This window comes from Pseudophryne corroboree, chromosome 10, assembly GCF_028390025.1.
Source record: "Pseudophryne corroboree isolate aPseCor3 chromosome 10, aPseCor3.hap2, whole genome shotgun sequence".
NCBI classification, from domain to species: Eukaryota; Metazoa; Chordata; class Amphibia; order Anura; family Myobatrachidae; genus Pseudophryne; species Pseudophryne corroboree.
The window spans coordinates 288,413,362-288,435,902 of record NC_086453.1 but is presented as its reverse complement, the minus strand read 5'-3'; positions in this window follow the sequence as shown (position 1 = coordinate 288,435,902).

The window sequence follows — 22,541 nt, the reverse complement described above, 5'->3', positions numbered from 1 at the left end:
CCTGTTGACCATGATGTTGACCAGAGCAGTCTGTTCCGGCGAGAGTACCATGGAGTTCGAGAGAGGTTCTGGAATGGGTTCTGATGACAGAAATGGAGGCGTAGTTTTCCAAGAACAACTTAACCAACAAGTAAAGGCGAGTATCAGAAAACGATCCGATAGCATTGACCATAGAAGGAATTGTGAAGGATTGTTAGCTGAAGAAAACTGTATCTGTCGGCTTTGTAACAATGTCATTGAGGATGGGTGCATAAAGAAATGCCAATCCAGTTTTAATATCCATATGGACCGGCATCCCTTGAGTGACTATCACTCTTTAGTGGGTAGTGTGTTAAATAAAACAGATTGTTGGGTATGCTCTCAAGTACCTCAAGGTCATAGCAAATCAGGGCTAGTACCATTTCCTTTAACGTTAGGGGAGGTACTTGAGTTAAGTGGTGGGAGACCGGTGGACAGGAGGTTTAATATCTCCAGCCCTCCTAGTTTGAAGCTCCACCAATACCATGTGGATAGGTCCCTATTATGTTTTAACATCTCCAATCCCCGAAAGCCGGGAAATTGGGAAGTGTCATGGAGTAATCAAACCATGACCTTTTCACACAGAGCAGATAGAATGCCTACAGATACAGAGCTTATACGCCACATAGCCAGTAGAGGAAAATCTTTCCGGTATAGGTATACCTTAGGAAATAGGATTACGAGAGTTGGAGAGGTATCACCAGGATACTGTGCACATATCGTACAACCTGATACGTGTACTAAGCAGATGGAAGAATTAGGGTTAGGAGATTTCACATGGAAGGTGTGTAATATGGTTATGTCCTACTCCGTCCCATATGTTCTCCCCGATGATGCATATTTCATATGCGGGAGAAAGGCGTATAAGTGGCTTGCCCCAAACTCTGAAGGATTGTGTTATATTGGAAAAGTATTGCCTGAAGTAATGACTGTATCACATGACAAAATGAAAGACATACACCGTGTTGCCCAAACTCCTTTTACTCATACTCATTACGAGCACATCGTTAAACGGCACCTGATAGAAAGAACAGAGCACCCGGCCTCTGACATGATCAGTGAATCCACCGGGATTCAATTCTTAATTGCGTTAGATATCACTCACACCGCTAGAGGAGTGTTGAATTATAAATACATTTCTGCGCTCGCCAATTTGTTAGATAATATCACTGAAATGTATGATGACACGTTTAGGTATACTGGAAGGGAACTTCAGGCTTACAAAACAGAACTAGTCCAGCATAGAATGGTTCTTAATTACCTCACAGCAGTAACAGGCGGATATTGTGTCACACTGGCAACACAATACGGCGTGAAATGTTGCACATATATTACGAATAGCACCGAGGACCCGGTCGAGGTCATAGACCAAAAGATGGACGATATTCTCCAACTAAAGTGGGAATTTCGCAGAAGACACAATCTCACCCTTGCTGCTGTGAGTAATGAGCTGACTGGTTGGGTGTCATGGTTGAACCCGCGAAATTGGTTCTCCGGTTTAGGAGAATGGGCCCAAGGAGTTATAATGGATGTTGGGAAGTTTCTCCTATGTATCTTAGGTGTTATCATAACGATTGGTTTGATATTTAGATGCGGTCAGGCTTTAATGAGGTGCAATCGTCGTACTAGGGTAATGAGTTTAAGGAGTGAGGAAACTGTAATTCCAATGGACTTGATTTATGACCCAAATGTAGAAACAATGATGTGATGAAAATGCGATTTCTACGGTCCGTTTCTTTCACCTGTTTTTCCGTTTCCTCCAAGGTAAAAAGACCCACTTGGACGAGGAATTTGATGAGCCGATATACAGACAACAGAGAGATTAAAGAAGAAGTTTTGACAACCTGATACACAGATTTTGATGAACTATGCCATGGATCCCCTGTTTCCCTAGAAATTTTAAAATTACGCTAGCCCAACACTTTTGTAAATCTATGGACATTGACAGCTTTGCTCGCACCTTATGGGCAAAAGCACAAAGAAGACTGCATTCAACAGACACCAAACAAGACCTCAATCGACGAATGTACATTTACCTGACATAGAATACCACCGCATTTACCGTAATTATGTCTTTTCTTCATTTCTACAACCCTCAGGTAATGACACACATAGTCGATAGGGAATACAGGCACAGATATCAGCAATCACATATCTCCCCCATTCATGTATCATCAACTAAAATGTGCTCCCCCATTTTGTTACAACCAAAGCCGAAAAGAGCTCGGTAAAGTTTGACAGCCCATCCACAGACCCGTACCACGGGATAAGAAGGAATTCAAATGTATACTTCGCAATACCTCGAAGCTTGATTTAAAACACGTACGGCACGATGATACATGACCCCCAAGCACGGATTCATACACACATGCTTCTGCTATCTCACTAGGTCATACCCTTTTCCTACCTTCTCCTCTCCTCCCTTACCCAACCATGTAAATGTATTAACCCCTAACATATATTTTTCTCTTTTTGAAATGTTTTCAGGAAGTGGCAGTTATTGTTGACTGCCAAAGGGTGGACTGTCAAAGTCAGAAAAATATCTCTATGCACACTACCATATTTGCACCTCACACAGGTCCGTGCTGCGCATGCGTACGCTCTCCCGTACGTGCGCATACTCACAGTCGCGGGCACCCGCAGGCGCACGGTATGCGTATTTACGGTAGAGTTTATGTGATCGTAGCGTGCGACTCAATCGTTACATATGTTCACTATATAATGTATTTTGTAGATCATGGTCCCTTTGATAGATTCTGAACGTTTGGTTAATATAGAATGTTCATGAACAGAGAAATCCCTCTTTGTTTGATACGAAGGGTCAGACAGGAGTAATACAGTGGTGTTTAGTATCCATCGGAAGAATATTTAATTAGAAATATTCCGGTGTTGGTTTGAAGCAGATCAATCGCTCGTGCGAATAGTTATGGACACACGAAGTTTATGAACATTTACTTTATTTGCACTTTATTACCCATGCGGCGGGAAACCCAGTTTCCCTCCCACCTGAGCTGTTGGAAATAGTCACAGCCCACCTGTATGAATCAACCTATGACCTTTTGTTATAATGCGAGGAGGAATTCCTGTGTCCAATGAACAATGAGATTGTAGGGACCATTGAATTGCATTGTGTGTGGGGCATAAATAGAAAGGCCGATCACATCCAGCTCTCACTCTTCAACGGTTATCATTGCTGAAAATCGGGAGCTGGATGTCCAGAGGCGCATGCGATCGTTTCCTTTGTGCGTAAGTTTTTCTCCGTAATCATACTGTTTCTCTCTTGTTATTATGGGCCATATCTTTCTCTCTCTTCTCTTTCTCTAATTTTTCTCTTAAACTTAATTGTATTGTATTTACTGTGTAGTTACCTGGTTAGTTAGTCTATGTTATATTGTAGTGTATGATTTGTATTTGTATTAATTCTTTTGCAAGTATATCATTCAAAATATATATATATTAGGCGTTGGACCCTAAGCCCAGGTATCTGTGTATTTCTTATAGAGTTAAGTATTCTCAGAGCGTCGGTGACGCTCAAACTGCTTTTAAACTAGTAAGGTTATACTGTGTTGCATTTACACCATATCACTACACAAAGGGTTTACTGCATAATACTCTGTTTATGGTTTAGATATAAAGGTTTTACATTGTGAGCGTATGCGCCGCTGGTGATCTCCTCGTGGTCTCGAGCGGTCGCATCGCTATAGCGAATCATTACGGTATTCGGCAGCCAATAGCGTGCCTGCCAGTGATCTCTTGGCCGTGAGCGAACGTAACGCTTGAGCGTCTCGACCACGGCTAAGCGATTGTTACGCAACGTGCGTACCCTTACGGTACTTCATACGTAGTTAGCGTACAGTGTTCTTAGACCTCATAAAGGGTATTATATAAGATAAATAATCTGCTTTAACACTCCCCTTTTCCCAAAGGGCTGTACTTTCCTTCCAGCTAGGTCCACCCCTCACAAGATGTTTAACTCATTCCTTTCCTATGCTGTCAATTCTCTCTCCTATGAGCAACATGGTAACAATCTTTACTCTAAACTAAATTTGATTAAGCAATAATATAATATATTTTAAAATGGCAGCTGACAAGCAGAAAAGGGAAGCATATTTATTTTAAAAGGAGCATAATTAAACTACAGTATTAAAGCATTTATTTTTTTTTTGCAATCTCACAAAATATGTTTAGGTCTCCTTGGGACTTAGCACTGATTAAAGCTCTACTATGAAGCAATGGCACTGCAATAAATCAAGGTTAGGTTAATTGCTGCATGTCTACTTTCATTTGCTGTGTTCTATTTGTGTTTGCTGTTGTTGCTTTTATTATTATATTGTGCAACAGGATTACACCAAATAAGGCTAAAGCAGCTGATCTCACCATTGAGCAGGCACTAGAGCTGCTAGTGTTCCTGGCTGAAGACTGTGGGTTATGATTGGATGTGAGCATTAAGGGGGTAATTCAGACCTGATTGCTGCTGTGCATTTTTGCACAGCGGGCGATTAGGCACAAACTGCGCATTTGCATGCACCGCACTGCGCAGATGCGGGTACAAAGCGGATCGCCGCTCAACGATGGGTTTGTGCGACGGATCCATTCATACGGGCGATCGCAAGGAGATCATACCTCCCAACTGTCCCAATTTCAGTGGGACAGTCCCGCTATTCGGACACTGTCCCGCTGTCCCTCCCGCGGGTCGCAGTGTCCCACGGGCGGGGGGGCAGTTGGGGGAGGCTTTGATCACCCGCTGCTTTGCTCTGCAAAGCAGCCGGTGGTCACTGAATAGATGCCGTGCGCACGTGCACGGCATCTATTCAATGCTGGGAGGGGAGCAGGGGGCTGCCCAGCTGCTCGGGGAGCACTGGGCATGCCCCCAAAATGCTGAGAACGGGTCCGTGGCGCTCGGCCACGCCCACTCGGTGGATGCCACGCTTTTCTACGACAAGCCACGCCCCCTTTTGGGGTCGCGCGCGGCTTCGCCGCGCAGAGGTCCCTCTTCCTCCGCCTTCAAAGTTGGGAGGTATGGGAGATTGACAGGAAGAGGCAGTTCGTGGGTGTCAACTGACCGTTTTCAGAAAGTGTCTGGAAAAACGCAGGCGTGTCCATGTGTTAGCAGGGAGGGTTCCTGATGTCAATTCCAGTTCTGGACAGGCTGATGTGATCGCAGCGGCTGAGTAAGTCCTGGGCTGTTTGTACAGCTCTGCTACACATGCGTTCGCACACTTGCACAGCTAAAATACACTCCCCCTGTAGGCGGCGACTATCTGATCGCAGCAGTGCAAAAATCGCTTGCTAGCTATCAGGTCTGAATTAGGCCCTAAATAGCATGATTTGCAATGGGGAGTGCAAACAATAAAGCTAACCCCACACACGCACTGATGTTGGCCAGAGTGGATGAATTCAGCTGAATGAGGCAAAAACTGCAGTGCAGACAACCAATAAAACTGCAGTGCAGACAACCAATAAAACTGCAATTGCGTCTTGTCAAAATACGACTGGCTGTATCACAATTGATTGGTCAGAATGGAAAACCTGGTCAGCTTATATGCAAATTGACAAATGCATGGCATGACTTGAATGGTGCCTCCCTGTCACCTAAAGTATGTGGCCAAGGGGGGTCTATGTAGTAAGCCTTGGGATGAATCTTATTTGCATCACTAATGCAACAGAAGTACAATGCAAGAGTACACTGGCTACTGAGGCTAGGATTACTTGTATGTGTCATACTTACCTACATTAGATGTCTCCTCTCCGGGAGAACCTGGAGAAGAGACGCTGCAGGAGTCTTTGGGGCGGGGCCAGACTGTGACATCATCAAGCCCCCGCCCCCACATAAAAATGCAGCGATTTGCGGGTCCGCAAGAAGGTGGCGGGGCTAAAAAGACACAATTTGCGTCATTTTAACCCCTTCCCCACCCGACGGACCCGTGAATACGGGAGATTATCTCTCCATCCTGCCCGCATCACTAGGGTGCGAGCAAGATGCGGGAGACCTGCCTACTCTTTCGGGAAGAGTAGGCAAGTATGGTATGTGTTCGAATCACAAACCTGGGTAAAAGGCAAATGACAGAGTTCCAGTACAAGTATCATTGTGCTTAATCTGTAACTTTGGGCCTAATACAGACCTGATCGCAAAAGCAAAATCTTTCTCTAATGGGCAAAACCATGTGCACTGCAAGAGGGGGCAGATGTAACATGTGCAGAGAGAGTTAGATTTGGGTGGGTTATTTTGTTTCTGTGCAGGGTAAATACTAGAGATGAGCGCCTGAAATTTTTCGGGTTTTGTGTTTTGGTTTTGGGTTCGGTTCCGCGGCCGTGTTTTGGGTTCGAACGCGTTTTGGCAAAACCTCACCGAATTATTTTTGTCGGATTCGGGTGTGTTTTGGATTCGGGTGTTTTTTTCCAAAAACACTAAAAAACAGCTTAAATCATAGAATTTGGGGGTCATTTTGATCCCAAAGTATTATTAACCTCAAAAACCATAATTTACACTCATTTTCAGTCTATTCTGAATACCTCACACCTCACAATATTATTTTTAGTCCTAAAATTTGCACCGAGGTCGCTGTGTGAGTAAGATAAGCGACCCTAGTGGCCGACACAAACACCGGGCCCATCTAGGAGTGGCACTGCAGTGTCACGCAGGATGTCCCTTCCAAAAAACCCTCCCCAAACAGCACATGACGCAAAGAAAAAAAGAGGCGCAATGAGGTAGCTGTGTGAGTAAGATTAGCGACCCTAGTGGCCGACACAAACACCGGGCCCATCTAGGAGTGGCACTGCAGTGTCACGCAGGATGGCCCTTCCAAAAAACCCTCCCCAAACAGCACATGACGCAAAGAAAAAAAGAGGCGCAATGAGGTAGCTGACTGTGTGAGTAAGATTAGCGACCCTAGTGGCCGACACAAACACCGGGCCCATCTAGGAGTGGCACTGCAGTGTCACGCAGGATGGCCCTTCCAAAAAACCCTCCCCAAACAGCACATGACGCAAAGAAAAAAAGAGGCGCAATGAGGTAGCTGACTGTGTGAGTAAGATTAGCGACCCTAGTGGCCGACACAAACACCGGGCCCATCTAGGAGTGGCACTGCAGTGTCACGCAGGATGTCCCTTCCAAAAAACCCTCCCCAAACAGCACATGACGCAAAGAAAAAAAGAGGCGCAATGAGGTAGCTGTGTGAGTAAGATTAGCGACCCTAGTGGCCGACACAAACACCGGGCCCATCTAGGAGTGGCACTGCAGTGTCACGCAGGATGTCCCTTCCAAAAAACCCTCCCCAAACAGCACATGACGCAAAGAAAAAAAGAGGCGCAATGAGGTAGCTGACTGTGTGAGTAAGATTAGCGACCCTAGTGGCCGACACAAACACCGGGCCCATTTAGGAGTGGCACTGCAGTGTCACGCAGGATGTCCCTTCCAAAAAACCCTCCCCAATCAGCACATGATGCAAAGAAAAAGAAAAGAAAAAAGAGGTGCAAGATGGAATTATCCTTGGGCCCTCCCACCCACCCTTATGTTGTATAAACAAAACAGGACATGCACAGTTTAACCAACCCATCATTTCAGTGACAGGGTCTGCCACACGACTGTGACTGATATGACGGGTTGGTTTGGACCCCCCCCCCAAAAAAGAAGCAATTAATCTCTCCTTGCACAAACTGGCTCTACAGAGGCAAGATGTCCACCTCATCTTCACCCTCCGATATATCACCGTGTACATCCCCCTCCTCACAGATTATCAATTCGTCCCCACTGGAATCCACCATCTCAGCTCCCTGTGTACTTTGTGGAGGCAATTGCTGCTGGTCAATGTCTCCGCGGAGGAATTGATTATAATTCATTTTAATGAACATCATCTTCTCCACATTTTCTGGATGTAACCTCGTACGCCGATTGCTGACAAGGTGAGCGGCGGCACTAAACACTCTTTCGGAGTACACACTTGTGGGAGGGCAACTTAGGTAGAATAAAGCCAGTTTGTGCAAGGGCCTCCAAATTGCCTCTTTTTCCTGCCAGTATAAGTACGGACTGTGTGACGTGCCTACTTGGATGCGGTCACTCATATAATCCTCCACCATTCTATCAATGTTGAGAGAATCATATGCAGTGACAGTAGACGACATGTCCGTAATCGTTGTCAGGTCCTTCAGTCCGGACCAGATGTCAGCATCAGCAGTCGCTCCAGACTGCCCTGCATCACCGCCAGCGGGTGGGCTCGGAATTCTGAGCCTTTTCCTCGCACCCCCAGTTGCGGGAGAATGTGAAGGAGGAGATGTTGACAGGTCGCGTTCCGCTTGACTTGACAATTTTGTCACCAGCAGGTCTTTCAACCCCAGCAGACCTGTGTCTGCCGGAAAGAGAGATCCAAGGTAGGCTTTAAATCTAGGATCGAGCACGGTGGCCAAAATGTAGTGCTCTGATTTCAACAGATTGACCACCCGTGAATCCTTGTTAAGCAAATTAAGGGCTGCATCCACAAGTCCCACATGCCTAGCGGAATCGCTCCCTTTTAGCTCCTTCTTCAATGCCTCCAGCTTCTTCTGCAAAAGCCTGATGAGGGGAATGACCTGACTCAGGCTGGCAGTGTCTGAACTGACTTCACGTGTGGCAAGTTCAAAGGGCATCAGAACCTTGCACAACGTTGAAATCATTCTCCACTGCACTTGAGACAGGTGCATTCCACCTCCTATATCGTGCTCAATTGTATAGGCTTGAATGGCCTTTTGCTGCTCCTCCAACCTCTGAAGCATATAGAGGGTTGAATTCCACCTCGTTACCACTTCTTGCTTCAGATGATGGCAGGGCAGGTTCAGTAGTTTTTGGTGGTGCTCCAGTCTTCTGTACGTGGTGCCTGTACGCCGAAAGTGTCCCGCAATTTTTCTGGCCACCGACAGCATCTCTTGCACGCCCCTGTCGTTTTTAAAAAAATTCTGCACCACCAAATTCAAGGTATGTGCAAAACATGGGACGTGCTGGAATTTGCCCATATTTAATGCACACACAATATTGCTGGCGTTGTTCGATGCCACAAATCCACAGGAGAGTCCAATTGGGGTAAGCCATTCCGCGATGATCTTCCTCAGTTGCCGTAAGAGGTTTTCAGCTGTGTGCGTATTCTGGAAAGCGGTGATACAAAGCGTAGCCTGCCTAGGAAAGAGTTGGCGTTTGCGAGATGCTGCTACTGGTGCCGCCGCTGCTGTTCTTGCGGCGGGAGTCCATACATCTACCCAGTGGGCTGTCACAGTCATATAGTCCTGACCCTGCCCTGCTCCACTTGTCCACATGTCCGTGGTTAAGTGGACATTGGGTACAACTGCATTTTTTAGGACACTGGTGAGTCTTTTTCTGACGTCCGTGTACATTCTCGGTATCGCCTGCCTAGAGAAGTGGAACCTAGATGGTATTTGGTAACGGGGGCACACTGCCTCAATAAATTGTCTAGTTCCCTGTGAACTAACGGCGGATACCGGACGCACGTCTAACACCAACATAGTTGTCAAGGACTCAGTTATCCGCTTTGCAGTAGGATGACTGCTGTGATATTTCATCTTCCTCGCAAAGGACTGTTGAACAGTCAATTGCTTACTGGAAGTAGTACAAGTGGGCTTACGACTTCCCCTCTGGGATGACCATCGACTCCCAGCGGCAACAACAGCAGCGCCAGCAGCAGTAGGCGTTACACGCAAGGATGCATCGGAGGAATCCCAGGCAGGAGAGGACTCGTCAGACTTGCCAGTGACATGGCCTGCAGGACTATTGGCATTCCTGGGGAAGGAGGAAATTGACACTGAGGGAGTTGGTGGGGTGGTTTGCGTGAGCTTGGTTACAAGAGGAAGGGATTTACTGGTCAGTGGACTGCTTCCGCTGTCACCCAAAGTTTTTGAACTTGTCACTGACTTATTATGAATGCGCTGCAGGTGACGTATAAGGGAGGATGTTCCGAGGTGGTTAACGTCCTTACCCCTACTTATTACAGCTTGACAAAGGGAACACACGGCTTGACACCTGTTGTCCGCATTTCTGGTGAAATACCTCCACACCGAAGAGCTGATTTTTTTGGTATTTTCACCTGGCATGTCAACGGCCATATTCCTCCCATGGACAACAGGTGTCTCCCCGGGTGCCTGACTTAAACAAACCACCTCACCATCAGAATCCTCCTGGTCAATTTCCTCCCCAGCGCCAGCAACACCCATATCCTCCTCATCCTGGTGTACTTCAACACTGACATCTTCAATCTGACTATCAGGAACTGGACTGCGGGTGCTCCTTCCAGCACTTGCAGGGGGCGTGCAAATGGTGGAAGGCGCATGCTCTTCACGTCCAGTGTTGGGAAGGTCAGGCATCGCAACCGACACAATTGGACTCTCCTTGTGGATTTGGGATTTCAAAGAACGCACAGTTCTTTGCGGTGCTTTTGCCAGCTTGAGTCTTTTCAGTTTTCTAGCGAGAGGCTGAGTGCTTCCATCCTCATGTGAAGCTGAACCACTAGCCATGAACATAGGCCAGGGCCTCAGCCGTTCCTTGCCACTCCGTGTGGTAAATGGCATATTGGCAAGTTTACGCTTCTCCTCCGACAATTTTATTTTAGGTTTTGGAGTCCTTTTTTTACTGATATTTGGTGTTTTGGTTTTGACATGCTCTGTACTATGCCATTGGGCATCGGCCTTGGCAGACGACGTTGCTGGCATTTCATCGTCTCTGCCATGACTAGTGGCAGCAGCTTCAGCACGAGGTGGAAGTGGATCTTGATCTTTCCCTAATTTTGGAACCTCAACATTTTTGTTCTCCATATTTTAATAGGCACAACTAAAAGGCACCTCAGGTAAACAATGCAGATGGATGGATTGGATACTAGTATACAATTATGGACGGGCTGCCGAGTGCCGACACAGAGGTAGCCACAGCCGTGAACTACCGCACTGTACTGTGTCTGCTGCTAATATATAGACTGGTTGATAAAGAGATAGTATACTCGTAACTAGTATGTATGTATAAAGAAAGAAAAAAAAACCACGGTTAGGTCACTGGTATATACAATTATGGACGGGCTGCCGAGTGCCGACACAGAGGTAGCCACAGCCGTGAACTACCGCACTGTACTGTGTCTGCTGCTAATATATAGACTGGTTGATAAAGAGATAGTATACTCGTAACTAGTATGTATGTATAAAGAAAGAAAAAAAAACCACGGTTAGGTCACTGGTATATACAATTATGGACGGGCTGCCGAGTGCCGACACAGAGGTAGCCACAGCCGTGAACTACCGCACTGTACTGTGTCTGCTGCTAATATATAGACTGGTTGATAAAGAGATAGTATACTCGTAACTAGTATGTATGTATAAAGAAAGAAAAAAAAACCACGGTTAGGTCACTGGTATATACAATTATGGACGGGCTGCCGAGTGCCGACACAGAGGTAGCCACAGCCGTGAACTACCGCACTGTACTGTGTCTGCTGCTAATATATAGACTGGTTGATAAAGAGATAGTATACTCGTAACTAGTATGTATGTATAAAGAAAGAAAAAAAAACCACGGTTAGGTGGTATATACAATTATGGACGGGCTGCCGAGTGCCGACACAGAGGTAGCCACAGCCGTGAACTACCGCACTGTACTGTGTCTGCTGCTAATATATAGACTGGTTGATAAAGAGATAGTATACTCGTAACTAGTATGTATGTATAAAGAAAGAAAAAAAAACCACGGTTAGGTCACTGGTATATACAATTATGGACGGGCTGCCGAGTGCCGACACAGAGGTAGCCACAGCCGTGAACTACCGCACTGTACTGTGTCTGCTGCTAATATATAGACTGGTTGATAAAGAGATAGTATACTCGTAACTAGTATGTATGTATAAAGAAAGAAAAAAAAACCACGGTTAGGTCACTGGTATATACAATTATGGACGGGCTGCCGAGTGCCGACACAGAGGTAGCCACAGCCGTGAACTACCGCACTGTACTGTGTCTGCTGCTAATATATAGACTGGTTGATAAAGAGATAGTATACTCGTAACTAGTATGTATGTATAAAGAAAGAAAAAAAACCACGGTTAGGTCACTGGTATATACAATTATGGACGGGCTGCCGAGTGCCGACACAGAGGTAGCCACAGCCGTGAACTACCGCACTGTACTGTGTCTGCTGCTAATATATAGACTGGTTGATAAAGAGATAGTATACTCGTAACTAGTATGTATGTATAAAGAAAGAAAAAAAAACCACGGTTAGGTCACTGGTATATACAATTATGGACGGGCTGCCGAGTGCCGACACAGAGGTAGCCACAGCCGTGAACTACCGCACTGTACTGTGTCTACTGCTAATATATAGACTGGTTGATAAAGAGATAGTATACTCGTAACTAGTATGTAAGTATAAAGAAAGAAAAAAAAACCACGGTTAGGTCACTGGTATATACAATTATGGACGGGCTGCCGAGTGCCGACACAGAGGTAGCCACAGCCGTGAACTACCGCACTGTACACTGGTTGATAAAGAGATAGTAGTATACTCGTAACAACTAGTATGACGACGGTATAAAGAATGAAAAAAAAACCACGGTTAGGTGGTATATAATACAATTATGGTTGGACGGACTGCCTGCCGAGTGCCGACACAGAGGTAGCCACAGCCGTGAACTACCGCACTGTACACTGGTTGATAAAGAGATAGTAGTATACTCGTAACAACTAGTATGACGACGGTATAAAGAATGAAAAAAAAACCACGGTTAGGTGGTATATAATACAATTATGGTTGGACGGACTGCCTGCCGAGTGCCGACACAGAGGTAGCCACAGCCGTGAACTACCGCACTGTACACTGGTTGATAAAGAGATAGTAGTATACTCGTAACAACTAGTATGACGACGGTATAAAGAACGAAAAAAAAACCACGGTTAGGTGGTATATATTATAATACAATTATGGATGGACGGACTGCCTGCCGAGTTCCGACACAGAGGTAGCCACAGCCGTGAACTACCGCACTGTACACTGGTTGATAAAGAGATAGTAGTATACTCGTAACAACTAGTATGACGACGGTATAAAGAACGAAAAAAAAAACCACGGTTAGGTGGTATATATTATAATACAATTATGGATGGACGGACTGCCTGCCGAGTTCCGACACAGAGGTAGCCACAGCCGTGAACTACCGCACTGTACACTGGTTGATAAAGAGATAGTAGTATACTCGTAACAACTAGTATGACTATGACGACGGTATAAAGAAAGAAAAAAAAAACCACGGTTAGGTGGTATATAATACAATTATGGATGGACGGACTGCCTGCCGAGTGCCGACACAGAGGTAGCCACAGCCGTGAACTACCGCACTGTACTGTGTCTGCTGCTAATATAGACTGGTTGATAAAGAGATAGTATACAATACTACTAATATACTGGTGGTCAGGCACTGGTCACCACTAGTCACACTGGCAGTGGCACTCCTGCAGCAAAAGTGTGCACTGTTTAATTTTAATATAATATTATTTATCATGTACTCCTGGCTCCTGCTATAACAACCTGCAGTGCTCCCCAGTCTCCCCCACAATTATAAGCTTTATATACAATACATTGATGTGCAGCACACTGGGCTGAGCAGTGCACACAGACTGAGTCACTGTGTGACTGTGTATCGTTTTTTTCAGGCAGAGAACGGATATATTAAATAAAACAAACAACTGCACTGTCTCTGGTGGTCACTGGTCACTGTGGTCGTCAGTCACTAAACTCTGTCTGCACTCTGCACTCTCTTCTAATCTACAGTATCACAGCAATCTCTCTCTCTTCTAAATCTAATCTAAATGGAGAGGACGCCAGCCACGTCCTCTCCCTATCAATCTCAATGCACGTGTGAAAATGGCGGCGACGCGCGGCTCCTTATATAGAATCCGAGTCTCGCGAGAATCCGACAGCGTCATGATGACGTTCGGGGCGCGCTCGGGTTAACCGAGCAAGGCGGGAAGATCCGAGTCGCTCGGACCCGTGAAAAAAAAAGTGAAGTTCGTGCGGGTTCGGATTCAAAGAAACCGAACCCGCTCATCTCTAGTAAATACTGGCTGCTTTATTTCTACACTGCAATTTAGATTTCAGTTTGAACACTCCCACCCAAATCTAACTCTCTCTGCACCTGTTATATCTGCCCCACCAGCACTGCACATGGTTTTGTCCATAAGAGAAAAATATTGCTGCTGCGATCAGGTCTGAATTAGGCCCTTTATACCATTTATTTGACAGGAATAGTACTAATCTGCCTGGTACAGAGTGAGGAACTTTGTATGTGGCTACGATGCGAATAGGACAAAAAAATTAGGAAAATGCGTGAATAGCTACTTTTGTACGCTAAACTTCTCAAACCATATGATGCAAAAATAAAAAAAACGAATCGAATGAGGACACATCTGTAAATATTAGTGATGTGCACTGGAAATTTTTCGGGTTTTGTGTTTTGGTTTTGGATTCGGTTCCACAGCCGTGTTTTGAATTCGGACGCGTTTTGGCAAAACCTCCCTGAAATTTTTTTGTCGGATTCGGGTGTTTTTTTTACAAAAAACCCTCAAAAACAGCTTAAATCATAGAATTTGGGGGTCATTTGGATCCCATAGTATTATTAACCTCAATAACCATAATTTCCACTCATTTCCAGTCTATTCTGAACACCTCACACCACACAATATTATTTTTAGTCCTAAAATTTGCACCGAGGTCGCTGGATGACTAAGCTAAGCGACCCAAGTGGCCGACACAAACACCTGGCCCATCTAGGAGTGGCACTGCACTGTCAGACAGGATGGCACTTCAAAAAATAGTCCCCAAGCATCACATGATGCAAAGAAAAAAGTCGACGTGGAAAAAGGTCGACATGCGTTTTTCACAATTTTTTTCTATTTTGGAACTTTTTCATACTTAACGATCCACGTGGACTACGATTGGAACGGTAATCTGTGCCGAGCGAAGTGAAGGCACCATGCCCGAAACATGGCGAGCGAAGCGAGCCATGCGAGGGGACACGGTGCACTAATTGGGGTTCCCGGTCACTCTACAAAGAAAACGACACAAAAAAAACATTAAAAACTCATGTCGAACTTTTTCCATGTCTACCTTGTTCTTGTTGACATTTTGTCCATGTCGACCTTTTGTCCATGTCGACCTAAGGTGTGTCGACCTTTTTGTTGTCGACCTGGAGTCTCAGACCCAGAGCAGTGGACTACTGTGCCGTACTGCTATATATATACTGGTGGTCAGCAAAATTCTGCACTGTCCTCCTACTATATACTGTGCACAACTAAAATGCAGCACAGGTATGGATGGATAGTATACTTGACGACACAGAGGTAGAGCAGTAGACTACTGTACCGTACTGCAATATATATACTGGTGGTCAGCAAAACTCTGCTGCACTGTACTACTATATACTGCGCACAACTAAAATGCAGCACAGGCATGGATGGATAGTATACTTGACGACACAGAGGTAGAGCAGTGGACTACTGTACCGTACTGCTATATATATACTGGTGGTCAGCAAAATTCTGCACTGTCCTCCTACTATATACTGCGCACAACTAAAATGCGGCACAGGTATGGAAGGATAGTATACTTGATGACACAGAGGTAGAGCAATGGATTACTGTACCGTACTGCTATATATATACTGGTGGTCAGCAAAATTCTGCACTGTCCTCCTACTATATACTGCGCACAACTAAAATGCAGCACAGGTATGGATGGATAGTATACTTGACGACACAGAGGTAGAGCAGTGGACTACTGTACCGTACTGCTATATATATATACTGGTGGTCAGCAAATTTCTGCACTGTCCACCTACTATATACTGCACACAACCAAAATGCAGCACAGGTATGGATGGATAGTATACTTGACGACACAGAGGTAGAGCAATGGACTACTGTACCGTACTGCTATATATATACTGGTGGTCAGCAAAATTCTGCACTGTCCTCCTACTATATACTGCGCACAACTAAAATGCAGCACAGGTATGGAAGGATAGTATACTTGACGACACAGAGGTAGAGCAATGGATTACTGTACCGTACTGCTATATATATACTGGTGGTCAGCAAAATTCTGCACTGTCCTCCTACTATATACTGCGCACAACTAAAATGCAGCACAGGTATGGAAGGATAGTATACTTGACGACACAGAGGTAGAGCAATGGATTACTGTACCGTACTGCTATATATATACTGGTGGTCAGCAAAATTCTGCACTGTCCTCCTACTATATACTGCGCACAACTAAAATGCAGCACAGGTATGGATGGATAGTATACTTGACGACACAGAGGTAGAGCAATGGACTACTGTACCGTACTGCTATATATATACTGGTGGTCAGCAAAATTCTGCACTGTCCTACTATATACTGCGCACAACTAAAATGCAGCACAGGTATGGATGGATAGTATACTTGACGACACAGAGGTAAAGCAGTGAACTACTGTACCGTACTGCTATATATATATACTGGTGGTCAGCAAAATTCTGCACTGTCCTCCTACTATATACTGCGCACAACTAAAATGCAGCACAGGTATGGATGGATAGTATAGTTGACGACACAGGGGTAGAGCAGTGGACTACTGTACCGTACTGCTATATATATACTGGTGGTCAGTAAAATTCTGCACTGTCCAACTATATACTGCGCACAACTAAAATGCAGCACAGGTATGGATGGATAGTATACTTGACGACACAGAGGTAGAGCAGTGGACTACTGTACTATACTGCTATATATATACTGGTGGTCAGCAAAATTCTGCACTGTCCTCCTACTATATACTGCGCACAACTAAAATGCAGCACAGGTATGGATGGATAGTATACTTGATGACACAGAGGTAGAGCAGTGGACTACTGTACCGTACTGCTATATATATATACTGGTGGTCAGCAAAACTCTGCACTGTCCTCCTATATACTGCGCACAACTAAAATGCAGCACAGGTATGGATGGATAGTATACTTGACGACACAGAGGTAGAGCAGTGGACTACTGTACCGTACTGCTATATATGTACAGGTGGTCAGCAAAATTCTGCACTGTCCTCCTACTATATACTGCGCACAACTAAAATGCAGCACAGGTATGGATGGATAGCATACTTGACGACACAGAGGTAGAGCAGTGGACTACTGTACCGTACTGCTATATATATATACTGGTGGTCAGCAAAATTCTGCACTGTCCTCCTACTATATACTGCGCACAACTAAAATGCAGCACAGGTATGGATGGATAGTATACTTGACGACACAGAGGTAGAGCAGTGGACTACTGTACCGTACTGCTATATATATATACTGGTGGTCAGCAAAATTCTGCACTGTCCTCCTACTATATACTGCGCACAACTAAAATGCAGCACAGGTATGGATGGATAGTATACTTGACGACACAGAGGTAGAGCAATGGACTACTGTGCCGTACTGCTATATATATACTGGTGGTCAGCAAAATTCTGCACTGTCCTCCTACTATATACTGCGCACAACTAAAATGCAGCACAGGTATGGATGGATAGTATACTTGACGACACAGAGGTAGAGCAGTGGACTACTGTACCGTACTACTATATATATATATACTGGTGGTCAGCAAATTTCTGCACTGTCCTCCTACTATATACTGCACACAACTAAAATGCAGCACAGGTATGGATGGATAGTATACTTGACGACACAGAGGTAGAGCAATGGACTACTGTACCATACTGCTATATATATACTGGTGGTCAGCAAAATTCTGCACTGTCCTCCTACTATATACTGCGCACAACTAAAATGCAGCACAGGTATGGATGGATAGTATACTTGACGACACAGAGGTAGAGCAGTGGACTACTGTACCGTACTGCTATAGTATATATATACTGTTGGTCAGCAAAATTCTGCACTGTCCTCCTACAATGCAGCACAGATATGGAGCGTTTTCAGGCAGAGAACGTAGATATTTGCAGCACACTGAGCACAGATATTTGCAGCACACTGAGCACAGATATTTGCAGCACACTGAGCACAGATATTTGCAGCACACTGAACACAGAAACTGAGAGAACGCAGCCACGTCCTCTCGCTATCATTTCCAATGCACGAGTAAAAATGGCGGCGACGCACGGCTCCTTATTTAGAATACAAATCTCGTGAGAATCCGACAGCGGGATGATGACGTTCGGGCGCGCTCGGGTTAACCGAGCAAGGCGGGAAGATCCGAGGCTGCCTCGGAACCGTGTAAAATGGGTGAAGTTCGGGGGGGTTCGGATCCCGGGGAACCGAACCCGCTCATCTCTAGTAAATATGTGTCCATTCAGTGGGACAACACCATATCCGACCATGCAACATCATTATAGCATCTATTAACATTGAACTGTGCCAGATGGCACCAGGTGAGAACTTACCTCCTCTCCCTTGTTGTGGTAGTAATGTCACCAGCTCTTAGTAAACTCCTTGGCTACACTATCATGACTTTTGCTTAGCCTTCAAAATGGCTGCCTCCACTGTATCTATGGGAAAAGGTGCTCTTTAAATAATTAGAGATGAGCGGGTTCGGGTTTTACTCGGATTTACTCGGTTCTCAAAACGGCATCTTATTGGCTATCCAAAACAAGAGACATCCATGAGCCAATAAGATGCCGTTTTGAGAACCAAGTAAATCCGAGTAAAACCAAACCCGCTCATAAATAATACACTAAAAATGGCACAATGGGCCTGATTCAAAATAGCATGCAATCCGCTCGAATGTTCACAGCCACACAGCCGCAAGCATAGGGGGCCATAGTCAGATGGAGACACTGCAACTGTCATAGGGCTGGGGCAATTTTCGCTGGTATGACTGATGGGGGCGTATAAGGACACCACACTAATCAGTATTACAGTGTGTGCAGGTGCTAAAAGTGGGAGTCTCAGTCCTTGCACATTCAACCAAACAAATGTACACAAGCAAGGGCATAGCTACAGTAGATACAGGGGATATGGCTACTATGGGGCTTGGGCCGCCCCCTGGAGCCTGCCCCTCCCCTGCTTCTAGTTACTGAACCCCACTGGCTGCTTTTATCTCCTAGCTCCTATCTCCTGTCCGGCTCCGCCTCTCCTGAGTCCTTAAATGATGCTAGGAGGAGGTGTGGCTGAGCCTGCAGGGACGGGAATGGGGGGGGGGGAGGTGCTTTGAGCAGTCAGCCAGAGCAGGGGCGCATGGAAATTGTGCTATTGTCCCCCATTGGTATACCTATGCCTCTGTACACAAATGAAGGAGTTTGTATACCATTTGCATAAAGTCGCAGACCGCCGATAGACACAGCTAGGTTACATTTACATCCACCTCTGAATCAGGTATAACAGGTAACATTGTTTAGGCAGTACAAAGGGCCAAATTTATATGCAATGTAGACATAATGGCTTTATTTATGTCAAATATAAAATATAATCTAAATAGCAATCTGGCTATGACAACAATCAATCATTAAAGTTTTATTCTAAAGTACAAAACTTCTTTTCCCGTAAAAATGAATTTTAAATGACCCTCTGATAACAGTCCGACTTGTCGGATCAGCCTAATGACAAACACATTAACGCTGGAAAATCCTTTACTTGTGTGCACATTTAAAAACACATTTCCTATCTGTTTTGTCAATACTAATCTTAGCTTGCACACCTTGATTTAAGCAGAGAAAGAGCCCTTATTCATTGTCCCTATTCCACATTTTTTTCCTTTATTTTAAATATTCAAGCATGTAAAGATATAGCGCAAAACACAAGCAGTTTATATATTATTTACTGTCCCTTCCTTCTAATAAAACACATTTTGGAAGCATTTTGCATTTCCTCTACATTTTATTTCCATTAGACTCTCTTTAAAGTTTAAAATCTGCTTTGTTTTCCTGCCGTCTTGATTTACATAACTGCTTTTCAGGGTACATACATTTGTACTTGTTGACGTGACAGAATAACACAGTGTAGCGAAATGGAAGCTTGATAGGCCGAAATAAAAGTTAAGCTGCAGTTATGGCTCAGCTGTCATGTTTGTTTAGTGCAATCTACCTTGCCCAAACTCCAGCCTTTCCACTGTTTCAAAGGTGAATAGGGTAATTGTACCTTGCTAGAGGTACCGTCGCACCACTCATTTGCAGAATTGACAATAGTTATTTTTCCGAGGAGCACTTTCTACATAATAATAATGATAATAATAATAATAATAATAATAATAATAATTATTATTATTATTATTATTATTATTATTATCATTATTAGAATTGAAAGAGTGAAAACCTTGGGATAACAAAAAAAACAAGACCATGCAGAGGTGTAGTATGGTTTGCCGGCTGTCGGGGTCCCGGCAACCAGCATACCGCCGCCGGAATCCCGTCCGCCGGCATACCGACAGCTGGGTGAGCGCAAATGAGCCCCTTGCGGGCTCGCTACGCTCGCCACACTATCTATTCTCCCTCCAGGGGGGTCGTGGACCCCCAAGAGGGAGAAAAGATGTCGGTATGCCGGCGGTCGGGATTCCAGCACCGGTAGGGTGGTTGCCAGGAGCCCGGCCGCCGGCAACCTGAAGACCACCCCCATGCAGAGGTAACTGTGCCTCATATAGCATAATGTAGCTGACTAGCTGTTGCTAAAACAAGTAATTCAAATTTGTACAAATTTCGCTAGGCTGATGACATTTTTTTAGAGATTTATTTTAAAATAAATCACAGCAAAAGTTGGCAATATTTAAATACCATTTTCAGCGGCGGCTGACACCACTTCATACAGGGGGAAGCGGGTTAGCACATATGAACATACATGCAGGGATGTATGTAACATGTGCTGGCTGCAGGTCCCCAGGGGATCGGCAGCGCTGCGTGTCATCTTACAGCCGCTACTGAACCCGGGACTCAGCATTCGGCATAGCTCCTCCATTCTCCTGCTAAGACCGCCCCCCGGCGGGCTTTGAAGGACAGTGGAGCTGAATACAGTCAGTGTCCCGGGTTCAGTGGCGGCTGTAAGAAAGTCAGCGCTGCCAATCCCCGGGGACCTGCAGCCGACACGTATGTTACATACCTCACGACATGTATGTTCATAGGTGCTAACCCGCTGCCCCTCACAATGTGGTGTGAGCTGCAGCGCTGCCACTGAACATTTCAGTGACGTGCGGTGAGGTCAATGGCTGGGGAGGCACCAAGTGAATCCCCATCCTCAGGGCCAGAATATAAGATGGGGGTGAATGGAGTGGGCTCCCAGAGGCCCTCATATATTGGAGCCCGGCCTGCAATCTAAATGGGAAAAAATGCTGTATCGTCTGAGGGGGAATGCAGTTAATTTCCCGAACGATGGGAACCCGGCGGTTGAAATACCGACGCTGGAATCCCAACAGGTGGGGAAATGCTGTCGAAATCCCGACCAAAGGCCTGTATTCTTACTCGGGTGGTGGTCCACGCCACCACCTGAGGGGGAATATAATAGTGTGACGAGCAAAGCAAAGCTCGCCACCGGGCCCAAAGCACAGCGAGCCCACGAGGGGATCACCGCGCACGGCTGCACCTGACTCTGCCCCCGGCGGGAGGATGGGGGACCAGGGGCAAATGCAGGATTTTAAAAGGGCGGTTTATAGATATATGATTTTAAATATATGATTATTATAATTTACATTTAGATCAAGTTAACGTTTCAGTTGTATTTAACTTACGTGGTTCTGACCAAAGTTAAATAACTGAAACGTTAACTTGATCTAAGGGCTTAGTCTCATCATTTTCCGCTGCTGTTCCAGTCCCTATTGAGTGCCGCCTTTCTACCAACTTTTATATATATATATATATATATATATATAGCAAGATGGCGGCACTCAGCGACTTGCTAAAGTGCAAAAAGGTTATGTTTATTGTAATATACGGCACCTTTTTGCACTTTATCAAGTCTACGAGAGCCGCCATCATGGTTATTTTATTTTACAACAGACACCTGTCTTCCTCACTGTTATTTTATTTTACAACAGCTGCCTGTCCCTCCTCATTTGCTTCGTACAGGGGGAATAAAAATGAGGAGTGGCGTCTGTTATAAAATAAAATGTTAACTGGTGGTGGCTAACACAACATCCCCCCCCCTTCCCCCCCCTGTAAAGGAGCATCATTTAATACATACTTGCCTACCCTCCCGGAATGGGCGGGAGGCTCCCGAAAATCGGGTGACCCTCCCGGCCCCCCGGAAGGTCAGACAAGTCTCCCGATTTCAGCGGTCACTCCCTGCCCGGCCGCCCACTTAGCAAGTAAAGTGGGCGGTCCGAGCAGGCGATGACGCGATTCTTGTTGAATCGCGTCATCATAGCCACGCCCCCTGCTGTATAATGCCGAGAATAGCGGCATTACACAGCGGGGGGCGTGGCTTACGTGACGCGCCCCCGTTCCGCCTCTGGCCCGCCCCCCTCTGGACGTCACCTCACTTCCTGCCTGCCCTGATGAGCCGACCGGCTTGCAGCCCAGAAGTCGGCAAGTATG